At 34.7% G+C, this 18,333-nt stretch overlaps 1 protein-coding gene and 1 long non-coding RNA gene across 2 annotated transcripts in view; both read left to right on the forward strand.

The window, feature by feature from the left end:
* The first annotated feature begins 11,329 nt into the window (after positions 1-11,329).
* Positions 11,330-12,510, forward strand: LOC129414487 (uncharacterized). The gene is made up of 2 exons (XR_012371644.1): positions 11,330-11,846; positions 12,180-12,510. It is a non-coding gene; the product is annotated as an uncharacterized lncRNA (long non-coding RNA).
* Positions 12,511-17,383: 4,873 nt separating this feature from the next.
* Positions 17,384-18,333, forward strand: part of ube2e2 (ubiquitin-conjugating enzyme E2E 2) — a 38,895-nt gene continuing 37,945 nt past the window's right edge. The window contains exon 1 of the mRNA XM_055211393.2: positions 17,384-17,570. The gene's annotated coding sequence lies outside the window, so the exon portion shown is untranslated. The remainder of the gene's footprint in view (positions 17,571-18,333) is intronic.

Raw genomic sequence — 18,333 nt, forward strand, 5'->3', positions numbered from 1 at the left:
GGTTTTAAAAATGTCAAGCATGAAAATGTAAAAATTGCTTACATTTACTTTTTTTCCCACCAGACATTGAAAAACAAAGTCTGGAGTAAATGGGAACATTAATTTAAAAACATTTACTTATCATTTAACACTTTTTGTAACATAATTTAAAAAATTAGTCCTAAAAAATCTCATTACCGCAACAGTCAGAAAACATCAACACTGACATATTTTCAAAATCACATGACAATTCTGAAAGAACATAATTTGGAGATTCTGCACATGCATTTAAAATCAAAGTATTATGCTTATATTAATTAAATTAACATTTAATAAGCATCTGTTGCGGTAATGATAATCAAAATGTCGTGTAAGACAATATTTCAAATTAACTGTAAAAAAATGATCTTACCTTGTAGCCATCTTGAAGTAACTGGTCCATGTGCTTGGTCACTCAAAATCAAACTTTATTAAAATTCTCTAAATTGTTCTCAAAAAGTGTTGCGGAGGATGAGAACATCAGGCATGGACACATCATTTTCCTAATTTTTCTTCATTATTATTATACATGAATATTCAGTAAATATTTTTTCTGTCATCTAAAGTAGTCTAGCAAAACATCCATTTATTTTTTTTTTCTTAATATTTTTGTGTTAATTTGATTAAATTACAACATAACGCATGTTCAAACACAGCCGGACACATTGCGGTAATGAGAATTTCAGCAGAAAATGAGATAAAATGTACAATTATAAATTCTTATGTTGAAATTACACATTGTGCAAGGTAGAACACAGTATTGTGTTAATTCTGATGCTTTTTAATGTTATTATATTACACATTTTAAAGCTAAAATCATTAGTGCCGTGGTGTTTCAATGGTTTCGTGAGAATCACCCACTTGTGCATTTTGAGGCAAAACAACGGATGTATTTTAAGATGTCAGTGCAAATTGTTTTCAGTTTGGACAGCTCTTAAAAAAATGTTTAGTCTAGGACTAGTTTAATCCCTGTCCGGGAAACTGCCCCTAAAAGTTAAACATTGGTTTGTTTAATAATAAAGAAGTGAGCTACAGATTAATGCATATACAAACTTCTGCATTTGGAAGATGCTTTTATTCAAAGTGACTTACAGTTTTATTTGGCTTTACACATCATTATGTGCATTCCTGGGAATCAAACCCATGACTTTGGAATTGCTGCCACCATTCTCGACCAACTCATGAAAGCATGCTGCTAGTTAAGCAAATGTAATGACTCTGATATCTTCATTTTATTTAGACTTGACTTATTTTTTATTAATACTTTGGAATGAATTTTAAGTATTTATTAACACTACATTACATCTTGGCCTTTTTTCATCATAAACAATGTTTTAGGGAGTTACTATATCCAGTGTCTACTTTTGACCACCATGCAGCTGCGTATAATTCTTGTAAGCATATCAAATCCACGGGTGAGAATGAGCTTTTACGCTACATTGATAAACACCATACTTAAATGTCAGCAGGTCCCTCGACCGACCATGAAACAGGATTTCGTGGATGTAAATCTACCCTGCCACTATCAGCAAACCATTCTTGTGTTATTGTAACTGTACTGGAGTGTAAAATAAACACCGAAGTTTGGAGAAGAATGAGATTTTTGATCACAGACCCGCTGATGGCTTTTTCTAAGGTGTTCCCACGGTTGACCACAAATGTCAAGTGTCCATCATGTTAAGATTTGGTGCTATGACATAGTGCAATATAAATACAGTAGGAAACTGTTCTCCTGCTGAACAAAAGCTTCATTTACAAAGTACAACGTGGATGCTATTTTTAATTAGATTTACATAAGTGGCACTTTGGTTATGTAACAACACAATATGGTCGATGGTGGATTATAGCTTTAACAATGCCATGTTTCCACTGCTTATATCTAATAGGATAAACAGCAACAAATAATTACATTGGAAAATGTTAAATCCACTAAAAATAATAATCATGACTATTATCGCCTTCAATAACGCTACTGCCCTCTGCTGGGTAAGAAACATATTGCAGCGCTCTTACATTTTTAGTTCAATTGCATAAAGCACAAAACCTATTGCAATACTAAAGAAACACACCTGGTTAAATTAAAGATGAGTTTGTTAATACTTTGACCTAAAAAAAGTTTGTCTTACATTTTTAAGCAGAATATAACATTATATATTCAGACTTTATTTCAAACGCAGCAGCTGTGAGCAATCAGCCATTCATGACAATAGAAAAGATTCAATTGAACAGATTCCTCTATTTCACAGTCACCGGAGCGGCAGGCTGAAATGAGATGCTCCGTCACGCCAGCAAGCACATATAACACTTCAACCAATTTCAAAGCAAACAAAACGTCTGCTTGGATAAAATAATGCTTTCACTTCAGAGGCTTCACTGAGACGATCGTAATTCAGAGCCATTTTTATGACAAAAATCAAATTGAATGCAGAGTGAAAGTTTTTACAGCTGTTGTTAGCAGCTTTATATCGTGCACAATTTCTTTGTTTTAATTCTGACTCCGTAAACATATGTTTATTGCAATAGATGAGAATTTCATATCAGAAGACTGACAGGCAGACAGCAGCTTTAGATTCAGATAGACTAATAAAAACATCTTTTTTCAGCTGTCACTGAGACAGGTGTGATCTCCCCGCTCACCTTTCTCTGTGACACCTGTCAGGTCATTTTATGCTTTGCTGTTCTGAAAAAAAAAATACTTTCAGCATCTTTAAGTTGATGGGCAAATAAGAGGCTTTATCTTACATCGCAAGCGACAGTGACAACTGTGACAGCTGTATTCCTCCCTAGAGACGACTTAGCAAGTCTTTAATGTAGAAATCTTTCATTTCTCGTTCCCAAAGACCCATATTTACTGTCAAAGCTGCTGTCATCCTCTGGATGCTGAAACATGTTTATGTAATGTTTATTGTTGTGTTTTTTTTTTCACTTCTCTACATGTATAGCTCAGTGGTAGAGCATTGTGGGTTTGAACCCAGGGAACACACATACTATTTAAAAACCATGTAATGCACTGTAGGTCGCTTTGGATCAATGCAAAAATGTAAAAATGTATGTTGTTGTTTAAGAATTGGCCCTTCTTTTATCCAACTCTAATCAAAGTAAATGTGAAAAGTTTGAGGGTTAAGGGCTTGGGTTAGGGGAAGGGGGTGCAATATACAGTTTGTACAGTATAAAAGTCATTATGTATATGGAAAGTACCCACAAACAAACCAACAAGATGCGAATTGTAGAAAAAAGCAAGTAGAGATCCAATGAAATGAAACTGGATGTTACTGTAGCTCAATTGGTAGGGCACTGTGTCGGCAACACAAAGGTCAGGGGTTCAGGCAACATACAGTACATATGAAATGTTTACATTTTATGCACTGGTCATAGTTTTGGATAAATGCGTACATGCAAAGTACATAATCTAGGGCTGTCACAATGATTAAATAATCGTCTCATCGCGATTGTTTGACCTCATCGTGATGATTTCAAATCACCGCAATGATTGCACATCTCTTTAAAAAACACAAGGGGGAGCTGCAGCGCCTGTATAAACGAGACAGTATCAGATGGCGCTCCTTTACTGACAGTAAAAAACAGCATTTAAAGGTGCAGTGTGTAATTTTTAGAAGGATCTCTTGACAGAGATGCAAAATAATATACAAAACTATATTATCAGGGGTGTGTAAAGACCTTTCATAATGAACCGTTATGTGTTTATTACCTTAGAATGAGACATTTTCATCTACATACACCGAGGGTCCCCTTACATGGAAGTCGCCATTTTGTGCCGCCATGTTTCTACAGAAGTTGTCTCCAACAATGACATGTTTGTTTTGTGTCAGCTACCGTAGCTTCTCTATGCGTTTCAAAACCAAGGGGTGAGCTGTGAACTGGGCTGTTGGTTGCAATTCGCAACCTCACCACTAGATGCTGCTTAAAATTACACACTGCACCTTTAAAGAAATGCTGCAAAACTTTAATAAGTAGTTTGATTTGCCAGGTAAAATATACATTTCCAAAACAGCAATTCCAAATTTAGGGAAGTAAAGGATGCTATTCTTAAGGATCTGTAAGGAATTTATTATTTTGCAGCCACTACAGACATGTGGTCCAGTACTATTATAATAGGATTGGCTATTATTTAAGGCCTGTTCTGGAATAATCAGTTTATTTTTATTTACTTTTTTGTGTTTATTTCTTATGAAGAATTTTCAGTTTTTAAAAGATATATTCATTAAATAATTACTTTAAAATGTGTGTAATGTGTAATAATATTTACTGCCAGGTAAACCTTGCAAAAGATTTAATTTAAATATTCACAACAATGTGTGAAAATTATTTCAAGAACAAACAAAAAAAAAATTATGAGAATTAAATGTCAAAGCAATAAAGCAGACAATTTATCGTCATAATCGTCAAAGCCCTAACACAGGCAATTAATCGTCAATCATCACAATTTATAAGACAATTTTGTAATCGTGACACCCCTAACAAAATGTAAATTAAAGAGTGGAAAATTGTGCAGTTTATAATGCAGTACAAATGTGACCCTGGACTACAAAACCAGTCATAAGTAGCATGGGTATATTTGTAGCATTATTATTAATTGTAGTAAATTATTGATGTTTTTTTAATGCAAAAATAATTAGGATATTAGGTAAAGGTTATGTTAATGTTCAAGATATTTTGTTAATTTCCTACTGTAAATATATATTTTTTTAAAAAGTGTATTTATCATTAGTAATATGTGTTGCTGAGGAGGAGTTCATTTGGTTAACTTTTAAAGGCGATTTTCTCAATTTATTTATTTATTTAGTTTGCGCCCTCAGATTTCAGATTTTCAAATAGTTGCATCTCAGCCAAATACCAAATAATGTCCTATTCTAACAAACCAAATATCATTGGAAAGCTTATTCAATTTTCAGATGATGCATAAATGCATAAATCTGGTTTTGTGATGCATCTGGTTTTTATTTTTTATATAAGTGAAGAACAGTCCTGTTAACTTTTGATTGCTTAAAAGTATTAGTAAAGTTAAAATCAGCTGGGAATAAAATCACAAAAGTCAAAAATGCAACATGAACTTAAAACAAATTGGTTTTGCAAGTCAATTCAACCTACTATTTTAAGATTTGGCTTAAAACAGTTAACATAACTTATAAAGTTAAGTTGAAAATGTTTAAGTTAATTTTTAAAGTTTAAAGTAACATAAAAATATATATTGATTTCACAAAAATGCTGCATATTTTTACAGTGCATAATTAATCAAACTTGTTTTGTCACAAATCTTGTGTTGTCTGATCTTTTTTGTGAGCAGGTTTATTTTATTCAGTTTAGTCATTTTATCTTTCTGTCATTCCCGTTTAAAAAAGAAAGTAAGTCAATGCTTTGGCTTTTATCCTGTAGTGCAGATCATCCTCACCTCAGTAAGCAGAAGTGTCATCACGCTGTCAGTATTGTCAGCACGGTGACAGAAGAATGAATTATACAATGACATGGGGCAAAACCTCAGTGTGTAGAGAAACAATTCAGCTGTCTAAACCTGTAATATAAACATACAAGATCATATACAGGCAATGTAGTGTCAGAGTGCCACCTTGTGTTCAAATTAGATATGATAGTCCATTTTTATTAAATTGTATCTTCATGGGCCAGTTGTTCTAAAAGTTTAATCTGGATCAAAATTATCCAGATTTGGAAATCCCATGTTTTGCTATCCAGGATCAGGTAAACCATCTCACTTTCGTCTTGGTTTTTCAAAGCAAAATAGGATTGGATCAACCTGATCCAGATTTACACTTTTTCAGATTAGCAAATCTGGATTACAATTGTTTTAAATGGGATCACATGTCAATGTTGACTATAAGCTATACAACAGGGGGCGTATTACAGAAAAATCCTAACTTTAAAATCTTATCTTAACTGTTTGGTAACCATGGTAATTTCAGTTAGGACCTCATTTAAGACAAAAGCTATTACAGAATGATGTTCCTAAATGCATTATCTTATCTTAACTGCAGATAGGAAAGTGGTATTACAGAAGCATCCTAACTTGACAAAACATCCTAAAAACGGTCTTAACTTTAGGGTAACCTCACAGGTGTCCTAACTTAAAACTTTAATGAGAGCCAGCTAAAACAATCACATTATGATAGAGCTGCGGGAGAATGACATTACATTTTTAACAAAGTTGAGGATGAAAAACATCAATGTTTGTTTTTGGATTACTCTTTGAATGTTTTTTACCTTCACACATTCACATAATCACAATGTTTCTCACTAGTGGAGCGATCTTTTAATTCCTGTCAACCCTCATTATTAAAAAACAGTTATCTTATCTGTGAACACTTGATGGGATTATAGTGAATACAGTACACACTTGACTCAGCATCTATTTCTTGTCATGTCTTTATCAAATGTTGAAATGTACAATAGTATCCTAGCACTTAGGAAGAATATTTTTTTTATTTTTTGTAAGTCACATTTGCTAAATGTTTAAATTGAATGGTAACTGATAGATGATGTGCTAAAACACTAATAAAAAAACACAGACTATGATTACTATGAATTTAATAAAATGTATTTTTCTGGCCCATTGAAATTAAAAGGACAATTCTTTTGTTTACTGTAGCAGCAGCTCACGCATTGCTGGTTGCTTGGTAACAGACATGACAGTTGATAGCCGAACATGATTAAGCGATTCCTAACTAGAGATGAGATAAGATTTGGTGAGATAAGATGAGAATCCTAAATCAATTTAAGATTTGCTTCTGTAATATGAATTTGTGAAAAATCTTAACTTAACATATCATATCTTAAGTTAAGACCTAAGATAGAAAGTTTCTGTAATACGCCCCCAGGTCACTAAGTGTTTTACTTGAAGAGACAATAAAACACACTTTCCCTTAATTTTTCTCTTAATTTATTTTAATTGAACATTGTCTGTTCTTCTGGCCCACAAAAAAACAAACAAATATAGTTTATACCCAAACACATGAAATTTAAGTCATAAAGAGGCTAAATGTCTGATAGTTTACATTTGTAGAGATGCCAGTTGTTAAAACTACTTTTGACTGTTTGGTCTCTAATGATTGTGATTGTAATCAATCTACTTTACAGTGCCCAATGACAGCTAAAGATTACTTTTCTTAAAATTAAATTATTTGCTATTGACTGCTCTATGAGGGATTTATATGGACTTTTTTCTTTCTTAATTGACTGGAACGTTTAAATGGTATAGCTCAATGTTATACTTTATCATTATAAGGATTTATCAAGAGCAACATTTCAACAAAAAATGATACATTTATAAACATTACATGATAGAAATGTTGTATTGTAGACTCACTGTAGGTTTGTATGTTTTAGTAAAATCTTTTTAGAAGTTTAATTACATATTTGTTCCTGAAATCCACCCTTCTGATGGGATCAGTATAATCCTACTTTTTGGGATCAAACAAATCCCAATCTTGCTAAAAAGTTTTGAACAACACAAAGTGATGATTTAATCCAGATCAAAACCTATATTGGATTTTGTGATCCAATCCAAATTCAGAATCCATTTTCTTGTTTTGAACAACCCATTTTGAAATGTTGATCTAATCCGATAGCCGAAATTCAAATGGATTACTTTTGAACAACTGGCCCCATATTTAGTCATTCAGATAGACTAATACACTTGGACTTAATACCTTTTTATGGGTGTATAATATTTTATTCTTTCTACAGTACATGCATTAAATGACACTGTACTAAAATCACTTTAAAACTCCCGGCCTCTCATGTTTTTATGCAAACTACTTCCAGAATGGTTTCACAGTACACACTGAAAAAAATATTCATTCAATTTACTACATTTTTTAAGGTAAGTAGGTGCAATCAATTTATTAAAGCTACATTTAAACAAACGTTTTAAATTTCATTTTATTTTACTTTTTTTAAATGTAGCTTAAATAAATTGATTGCAACCACTTAAAAATTTTTAGTAAATTGAATAAATATTTTTTTTTTTCAGTGCAATTCGTCACCCAGGTATATTTACCTGTGCATCTGTATACCCAAACCCTGCAAGATTATTGTAATAATCATTAAGGCACTCGCTATTGCTCTGTTTAGTCATTATTATACAGAGCGAGGAAATGTTTGTGCTCTTACACCATAAAGCTGCAGTATTGCAGAAGACTTTCCTGTGTTTGTGGATTCTGTAACTATCTTAAATGAGCAGATTAGCCATAAAATGCCTCGGGAGAGTCCTGTAACACGGGCCTCTCTGTGAAATACTGCACACATTACTCACCATGAAATAAACATGCATTTTTGTTTTGACTGGGGTTTAAAGTAAATATCAAGGCATGAATGAAAGACATCATCCACCATTGCTGCCTGCTTTGTTTGTCATTTCTATAAAAGTTAACAGAAGCTGAAATCCATTTGTGGAAGAAGAGGCAGGGATTTGCAAGCACAGATCAACCACAGAGAGAGATCTCAGGAGAGACTCGCTGCTAATTCACACTGCGAAAAGCCAACATGTCCTTTTTTCACCCAGCTGCCACCAGTATGAAGATGTGTTTAATGAAACACAGCGCTATCTGACAGTTCGTCAGGTATCACTAAGTCACCGCAGAAACCAAACAGTCCTTTAAAATTATCTACAGATGTTAAATAAATCATCATTTATTCAGCCATTTGTGTTAATTTAAACTCAAAACACATATTAGTTTCTTTATCTTCTGTATACTCCTGCATATTCCTGATCCATAGCTATGAAGTAGAGCATTGCATTAGCAGATTAAAAGGTTTGGGATTGAACCCAGGAAACACACAATGAGAAAAAATGGTCCCTAATGACACTTTTCCTTTGCATAGTACCCCACAGTTTGGGTCGGGTCAGCTTACTTCAAATGTTACTGGTGAGGTACCCTTTTGAAAAGGACACCTTTGCACTGAAAGAGTTCATACACTCAAAAAAATGATTAATTGGATTAACTCAATAAAATTGTTGGCAGGATTTCCATCCAATATGAATGTGTACCCCTAACTCATAAAAAACTACTTTACACAATAAAAATATATTGCGTTAGTCCAACTCAATTTAAAGTAAATGGCAATACTCAATTGGTTGCCTCAACTCAATTTAGTGTAGTCTGAATAACTCGATTTAGCGTAGTTTGAATATCTCAATGTAGTGTAGTCTGATTAACTAAATTCTGTTAGTTTATATAAAACGTTTTTATATCATACTAATTAGCATAAGCACATGTTAGCATGCTAATAATAACAACATATGATACTTTGGATGAGCATGTGAGAAGAGACTGATCTCAAAACAGGCATTAACACAGTTAGTGCTCATTAAGAGAAATATGTCACATACACAACCTAACCACAAGCGCACTCTTCTGCACGATGGTAACCAAACAATTTGAAAAAATATAACACAAACGCTTCTAAATCAATAAGATAAATTGACATTTTACACAAATAAAGCTTTCTCTACCTAAAAATGCATAAAATAACACTTAATTTAAAAATTACTCTCCAAAAGCAGTTGCATGCAAAGCATGCTGGGAAATTGTTTTTCCAGAACCCAAACTCAAACTAATTGTGTTAACGCAATTAAAATGAAATCAATAAATTATAGTACATATTCATTTTGTGTTAGACTATTATATACTTATTGCTCTTAATGAGGTATTTTAAATTAATTGAACACAATTTTAATGTGTCATTTCTAAGAAGGGCTTGACTCATTTTTTTGAGTGGTACCCCAAAGAAATGCATATCTGTACCTAAATAAAGACCTTTTTTAAAGGGGCCATGCATTTTTGGCAGTGCATAAAAACTGTAAATCTCTTTAGATAAAAGCATCTGCCAAATGCATGTAAATGTAAAAACCTTCCCAAAAAGGTACAACCACAGTGACAGGTTACACAGTAATAAGTATTCTTCTGGGTATATTTTCAGCAGTGTTACAAATGACCGGTGGCTGAATTGAAGGACAGGAGTGGGGGGAGCGCGGAGGGGAGTCGCTGTGCCTGCCGTTTACACCCTCCATTACCATCACAAAGGCACTCGGCTCAAAGTGTGGCCCTGACCTTCAGCCCTGACGGGTGTGAGAGAGGAAAAAGTGGCACTGAGGTCTTCTCCAATCTCACAGACACACGGCCACCCTCCGCCGCTTGATTGCCACATTATCATGCCGATCTGACGGACGCCTCCGAGCAACACAAAGCCACAGAGCAAGACCTGGTTTCATGGTCAGTCCTCAAGTGGGCAGATGAATAAAAAGACTACTGTAAATACAAGCTGCTTATTATTATGCTATTGCTTGAAATGAAGGCTTTTGAAATTGATTTAAGAAGGACATAGCAAAATGAAATATTATACTCTCAATGGGGCAAAAATGGATTTTTCACAGTGATGCTATTTCTAAAGTTTTTATAGTCTGCCTTTATTCACTACAATGCTTATTTTGTAAATCAGAACGGTTCTGTGGAAGTTGGAAGGTTTTTTATGGATGCATACGCAAATAACGCTGCTTTATTGAAGAACCATTTTTGGCGTAATGGTTCCATAAAGAACCTTTAATATCCAAATAATCTTTCTGGTTCAAGTTCTTTGGAGTAAAAAGGTTAGATTATAAAATATATGAAAGAAATAAGAACCTTTGACTCGATGGTTCTTCTATCACTGTGAAGAACCTTAAAGCACCTTTATTTAAAGAACATAAAGCCAGACAAAGACGCTTTAACGAACTTAGTTTTAAATGAGACACGTTCGCAAAATCTAGGCTGTGACAAGCTTAAAAGATAATATGTTACCACCGAATTTATAATATACAGAGATGTCCAAAAGTGTAAGAACTTTAGTATTTAGCATTTTAAACAATTTACAACCAAGAAAATATATGATGGAAAATACATCAGAAATGATGTCCAAAATATCAAAAGTGACCCTGCATGGACCACAAAACTAGTCATACAGTAACTCGCAGGTATTTCTGTAGCAACAGCCAAAAATACACTATATGTGTCCAAATTATAATTCTTTTATGCCAATATCATTAAGATATTAAGTAAAGATCATGTTCCATGAAGATATTTTGTAAATGTCCTACTGTAAATATATTATCATTAATAATAGTTGTTGCTATATGGGGTCAGAATTGTTTCGTATTTCTGAATAAATATACTATGATCCACAAATAAATATAGAGAGTTTCATAAATATTTTTTAAATCCACAAAGGCACAATAAGCGAACCATAAATATATGTTAGACATTTCATAAAAAGGAAGGAAATTTACAAATAAATAAAATGGGATTTGCAAATGAATTTTTTTTATAAATATATATTTGTATTTTATTTGTATGTGAATGGCTTCCTGCGCATTTGTGGATTGCTTTCTGTGCATTTGTGAATCGCTGCACACATTTGTGGATCGCTTTCTGTGCATTTGTGAATTGCTGCACTCATTTGTGGATCGCGTTCTGTGCATTTGTGGATTTGAAACATTTCTAACGTCAAGACGTGCACAAGAATCCACAAATAGGTGGACTCCGCCCACCGTCTACTCCAGCCAATCAGACAACAAGCACACTGTGCTGACCAATCGTGGCACGATCTCCCTTCAACCAATCATAGAGTCTTTTCTAGAAACATTGTGCAAAAGACCCAGACGGAGGAGGACTTTTATTATGACAGCGAGTATCGCTCACTCAAAGCAATGGCGGAAAAGCGCTAGTTTTGTACAAGTGTCTCGCTGTGTGAGGCATGAATCGTGTTGTTGTGGAGACAATAGCACCAGATTGTTACGCGGTGTGTTCATGTGCGTCATTAGAGTAAGTACAGTTAGATTTGCATGTTTTTTTGTTGTTAAAATTTCCGTTATTAATAGCGCTAACATGTTATTAGCTAAACTGTGAATCTACTACGCTCTAACGTTATATAAATCACTTTCTTTTGCTGTTCATCAATGTGTTTATCCTGTAATAATGTCAGTTATATTACATACGTTGTGTAAACACTGCTAATGGTGTAAAATGTGTCATTTGAGACACGTCTCTGTTTATTTTATTTTGATAACGTATGAGGGGAGAAGCTGTAGCTAATTTGTCAATGTATGTTTATTAGCATTAGTGTTACTTTGGGAATCCTGTTGTAATCTGTTGCAGGAAACCACATCTCCACCTGCCTATGATCTGGCTAAGCTCTCAAATATAGCCAGGCACTCATGCATCTCCATTCACATGCCATGCAACCAAGCTCATAAATACAGCTCTGGCCTATCTCTCTTAAAGGAGCATACCCTCATCCTGTGCAGAGCTTCATTAAAGGACTACTACCAATATTCACCATTACCTTCATCAACGACTGCTCTGCTATCCAAGTTGTGCCTCTCATTCAGAGTTCTGTGCGGTGTGTGCTACCTCATAAATACTGAATGCTGGCTCTCTCCTATCTGATGTATGTTCTCTTGTGTGCCTAATAAACAGCTCAAGTTGGTTCAACGCTCTCTATTGTGTTCTGACAGACACCCTGGTACACTGCTATATTCATTCGTAACTAGCCCCCTACACTTCAGAGTAGTCTTCGCTACCATCATAGTTATGTAGTGACATTTGCTTACAGATAGTTTGTATCTAACGTGGTACATTTAATTATGACATGACAAAACAAATGTGTTTTACCTCGTCTCCTACTACAGAACTGATCATTTAATTACACATTATGCATTATGGTATCTTTTAAATGAACAAGAAATTCCTGTGGCGTCTACATCTTAATGTCAAGAAGGTTTAATATGTCAAAGCTGTTAGATAGTCTTACAGTGTTGTTTTTATTTTCCCTTTTATGCTCTGAACAAGCTTGTGCTCTTACTGTCATTAACAGTAAAATTCATAGACGTAAGATGGATTTTTACACAAATATGCAATCAAACAACTGGTATGTTATTTGTTTTTTATTGTGTGTTTTTTAGGAGTGGGGGTGCATTCAGCTGATGTAGATGTTTGCCTAAAAGGGATATGTCAGACGCTACATATCATTTCATGTGATTTTTATATGTTTTACGACTTGCATCTTTACTTGACCAGGTGTTACAGATGATCAACAAAATGCCCTCTGGAAGGTCCTGAGTGGGGAATTCTCTGAAGTAAAGGATGCATTTGTGTTCATATTTCAAGTTCAAGAGGATATTGAATTTTTTTGTCATACTGTGTTAATGAACAAGGCCTGAAGGTCAATGCCATGTTTCTCAATCAGCAATTGCAGTAGACAGGAGTGAATGAATGAAATGTGTAATGAACTCATTTATTTATGAATCAATAATTTGAAGGAATAAATAAAAAAGCTAATCCTTTGTGTAAGCTTAGATGCAGACATTTGTTAGAGTGTGCTGAAATAAGTAGTACAGATTTATATAGAATACAATATCTTATCTTAAGTAAATTAAATATTAAATGTAAACAAACACACACACACATCTGTAATTTCTAAATGGGGTGTACATTTAATTTTAAGTTAAGCCAAGCCAGATTTATTTATATAGTGTTTTTTTACAAAGTTGCATTGCTTCAAAAACCAGGGAAATTACTAAATTAATAGTAAATATAATGGGTTATATAGTATTATTCCAAACTATAGATTATAATCTAATAAAACAGTATTTTGTTCTTCAACTATTGATAATTTAGTCAAATAATATAAATAATCAGGAACAGACCAAACTATACAAGCCTTTCCAATTTCCACCTCACATTAAAATGGAACTTTAAAAGGATTAAAATTACCTGAGAACAGGAGTTTGATATTACATAAGGGATTAGCAAAATTGAAACCAAGACGTCTTTAAGATTGTAGCCGAATTATTTCAAGAAAGGCTATATGCTATATTAACAGAATTTACAAAATGCTAAACTTAGTTACTATCAGCCAGGAAACAAACCAACACGGCAACAGAAGGAACCAAAATGCCACGTGTGAAGTAAACTACTGCTAAAAACCGGTTTTAATCAATTTAATTTGACAAATATTAACCTTGACATACCTTACCACAAAGTGTATTAAGAGAATCCCTAGTAAAGAATTATTGACAACTGTCAACAGTGCCCGTTCCTCAATCGGAAGGCTGCAGCCTCCGGAGGTCGCATATGCAGGCTGCATAAGTCATCACGTCTGGTTAATTTAAGTTAACTGAGCATTACATCCGCAAATCATAAGCATTTTACAACAATTAACGACTAACTAAGAATAATAGTCAACTTTATAATAGTTAATTTTCTAAAATGATGATGTATGCAGCATACAAAAGATTGCCTGATGAAATTCAACTGTGTTCCCGACCTAACAGTAAAACAAAATGTGATTGGTTGGAGGGAAATCTTGCCAGGATTGGTCAGCACAGTGTGCTTGTTGTCTGATTGGCTGTAGTAGACGGTGGGCGGAGTCCCCCTATTTGTGGATTCTTGTGCATGTCTTGACGTGAGAAATGTTTCAAATCCACAAATGCACAGAACGCGATCCACAAATGAGTGCAGCAATTCACAAATGCACAGAAAGCGATCCACAAATGTGTGCAGCGATTCACAAATGCACAGAAAGCGATCCACAAATGCGCAGGAAGCCATTCACATATAAATAAAATAAAAATATATATTTATAAAAAAAAATTCATTTGCAAATCCCATTTTATTTATTTGTGAATTTCCTTCCTTTTTATGAAATGTCTAACATATATTTATGGTTCACTTATTGTGCATTTGTGGATTTAAAAAATATTTATGAAACTCTCTATATTTATTTGTGGATCATAGTATATTTATTCAGAAATACGAAACAAATCTGACCCCATATTGCTAAGGACTTCATCTGGACACTTTTAAAGGTTTAGATTTTTTGCACCCTCAGATTCCTCATCTCAACCAAATATTGTCCAATTCAAACAAACCATACATCAATAGAAAGCTTATTTATCCATGGTCACAAATGTGGGCAAATTAGGGACATTACGCTTGTTAACTTGTACAAAAGGTCACATTAGCTTGCCTTCATTGAAACACATGATTATTTTTGGAACGTCCACCCATACTCCTGGGAGAATCTGAACCATCAGTTCTGCAGAACTATTCAATGTGGGCATATTAAGGGATGGTTTTCCGGACAGGGTTTACATTAATCCAGGACTAAGCCTTAGTTATATTAGAAAATGTAATTAATGTTATTACAAACATACCTTACAAAAACAATACTAGTGTGCATGTTGAGACAAAACAATGGCACTGATATATGTTAAGATTTGTCAGTACAAAATGTTTTTTAATTAAGGCAGCTCAAACATGCATTTTAGTCTGGGACTACGATAAGCCCCATGAGGCGGTTTCCCGGACAGGGATTAGCTTAATCCAGGACTAGGCCTTAGTTTAATTAGGAAATATAACTAGTTTTAACAAACATGCCTTACTACATTACTTGTGTGCATTTTGAGGCAAAACAAAGGGCACTCATGTATATTTTAAGATATGTCAGTGCAAGTTGTTGTCAGTTTGGACAGCTCTTAAAATTGTTTTAGTCTAGGACTAGACTAATCCCTGTCCGGGAAACCGCCCCTATATGTTTAAGACATTCTGAATTTTATTTTAATTTTTCAATTCAACTCCACTGAAACTGTTTAAGGATTTAGTGATCTCAGACGGTTTAGCTCATAAACTATGTTGGTGAAAGGTTTTATTTTTCCTTAAAAATATTTGATTTATTTATAGATTTTTGTTTCCTAAAATTAATCATTATTGAACTACAAAAAAAATTCAAACACCAATTAGTAATGTCTCAAATACTGTTTTGTTTATCTTCTGTGGACGGTGTATTCCAGTTCAGAATACTTGAATGTGTAAACATTTTTCAAACCAATGGAAACACACACACACACACACAGACATACTGAACATAATGTTTTCAAGTTTTTGGGGATTTCATAAAAATACACTAAAATAAAGGTCCCCAATGCCACTGTTTCACTGCAATCCCATCTGGGATAAATTTTCTAGTGTGTTCTAGGGCAGGGGTTTTCAAACTGGGGGGTGGGGCCCCCAGGGGGGCCGCGAGATGGTGCCAGGGGGGGCCCAGTTTTATGACATTTTATAAAATACATTAATTTATCATGAATTCTGTGTAATTAAACATAAAAAATTAAGGCTACTAACCAAAAGCACTACTTTTTTTGTAATTTAATATGTGTTTTAGTAAACTGTTGAGTTTAGAACAGTTTTTGTCACAAATTTTCTTTGGGGGGCCGTGAAGGAATGCACCATACACAAGGGGGCCGCACGCTGAAAAAGTTTGGGAACCACTGATCTAGGGAAGCCAATTACATTTGTGATAAATAAAAATATGCAGAGCTGAATAGAAACTGATTACATGTAATCTGGATTAGTTCAAGAGAGTAAAGCAAACGCAACATTTAAAACTGTGATATTATCATTTTGTTTTGATATTTCATTGGTCTTACCTTTCATGCATGCTGTCACTGAGGCCTGTTCATTCAAAACCATTTAAAATCATTTATAGAGTCTTTCTGTAACCCTGCAAAGCATATAGCAGAATAAGTCTCAGTACTAAAAATGACAAACAGTCTGATTCAGTACCAGACCTACATTCACCGTTTTCCAGAATTTTACTGCACTTTATAGTCTAAAGATGGTTGACAATAGAAGGTATAAAGCAGGGGTGTCAAATTCAAGACACGCGGACCAAATCCAGCCAGCCCCCTTATTTTATGTGGCCCGTGAAATCTTACAAATAATTTAATTTGTGTGGCCCGCAAGAGCTTACAAATTATTTTATTGTTATTATAAGTATTATTTTTGCTGTGTTTTTCCCCCATTCATTTTTTTTAGTGGCTGGCAAAACAATTTTTTGTTTAGCCAAACTCTTTTTTGATCATTGATTTACGAGTGATCGTTTATTATAATATAATTTATAAATATGTATTTGTGTTTATTATTTTAATCTGTATTTATTTATTTTATTTAATCTGTTCAGTAGTTGCACATTTCAATACACTTTGTCATTATTTGTCCTGGCCTTCTACTTTCAAAGTATTAATTGAGTTAATATTATCAAAATCATATTAGGACTAATCAATTGTAGAGGTAAATGCAATCTTTTAATCTGAAGTTTGTTTACATTTTGAAATATGTTTTGTAGGCAAAAATATATTTGTTTGTGACTTAGACTGAGTTAGGAAGAAAACGCAACAGCCTTTAGTTTGAAATATAGTCTTTGATTCTTTATAAGTTTTACTGTTGATGGTAAATATTGATAAACACTCTATCCAGCATCCGCAGTATACCGATAGGGGCCCAACCGCGGACGCGCTGCGCGTTCACTGCAAGAGCGGGGGCGCGCGTGTAGAGGCGGTCCGGCTGCTTCGGTTTCTGTAATCGCTTTTTTCTGCTACATTCAGTTAAATAGCGCGGAGGCGAGAACGAGCGGACGGCCCGAATCTGGCGACACGGTATCACACGGAACAAGCGAACCGGGACCGCACACCGACGGCCGCTCGGCAGGTAAATATCCTTCCGTATCCGTCGATCGCGCGTGAAAACTCGCTGAATGTCCCGCGAAAGTGTCTGTTTTGGCCCCCTCCGCGTGCGAGGATGTGCGGCAAGAGCCCCGTCCCTTTGTGCCGAGCCAGCTGCGCGTCGCGGTCGATCGCGGGTGAGTCGTCGCGCGGTTTTTGCCACAACTCTTCGCCCGGGCGTTAAAGGGAATCGCCGTGGACGCGCGATGCGTCTCGACGGCTGCGTATTATGATATTTTCTGCGGGATTGCGAGGCGCTCGCGGCCTCCCGCATAAACAGACGCGCGTGTGTGGTGTGGAAAGCGCATTACGCGCAGTCTGACAGCCTCCATCCAGATGCATAAACGATTTGGCCTTTAGTGTTAAACACTAATAACACATCTGGGATACTTTGGGGTACAAACATTTACTTACAACAACCCACTTAAGTTAAAAAAAAACCTTGGTGTTGCGTTGGCACTCTTTGTATATTTAGAGGCATTTTTTGCATACTTAAAATTATACAAATCTGTAGTGGTATGCTTTTGGGGACAATGTACTCACAAAAACGGTACCTTGACATTGTGGTGGCACCTTTTGTGTTGTTAAGTATATTGGGTGTAAAATATGCACCAATAGGCATTTATGCAATGTATACTAAAAAGTTTTTTTACACATTTATCAAAAGTTATACACATTTATCATTTCTGTAAATTAAAAATTTAGTTTTGGATACAAGCATAAACTCATAAAGGCACCACAATGAACTC

Source organism: Misgurnus anguillicaudatus, chromosome 10 (genome assembly GCF_027580225.2).
Source record: "Misgurnus anguillicaudatus chromosome 10, ASM2758022v2, whole genome shotgun sequence".
Classification (NCBI taxonomy): Eukaryota; Metazoa; Chordata; class Actinopteri; order Cypriniformes; family Cobitidae; genus Misgurnus; species Misgurnus anguillicaudatus.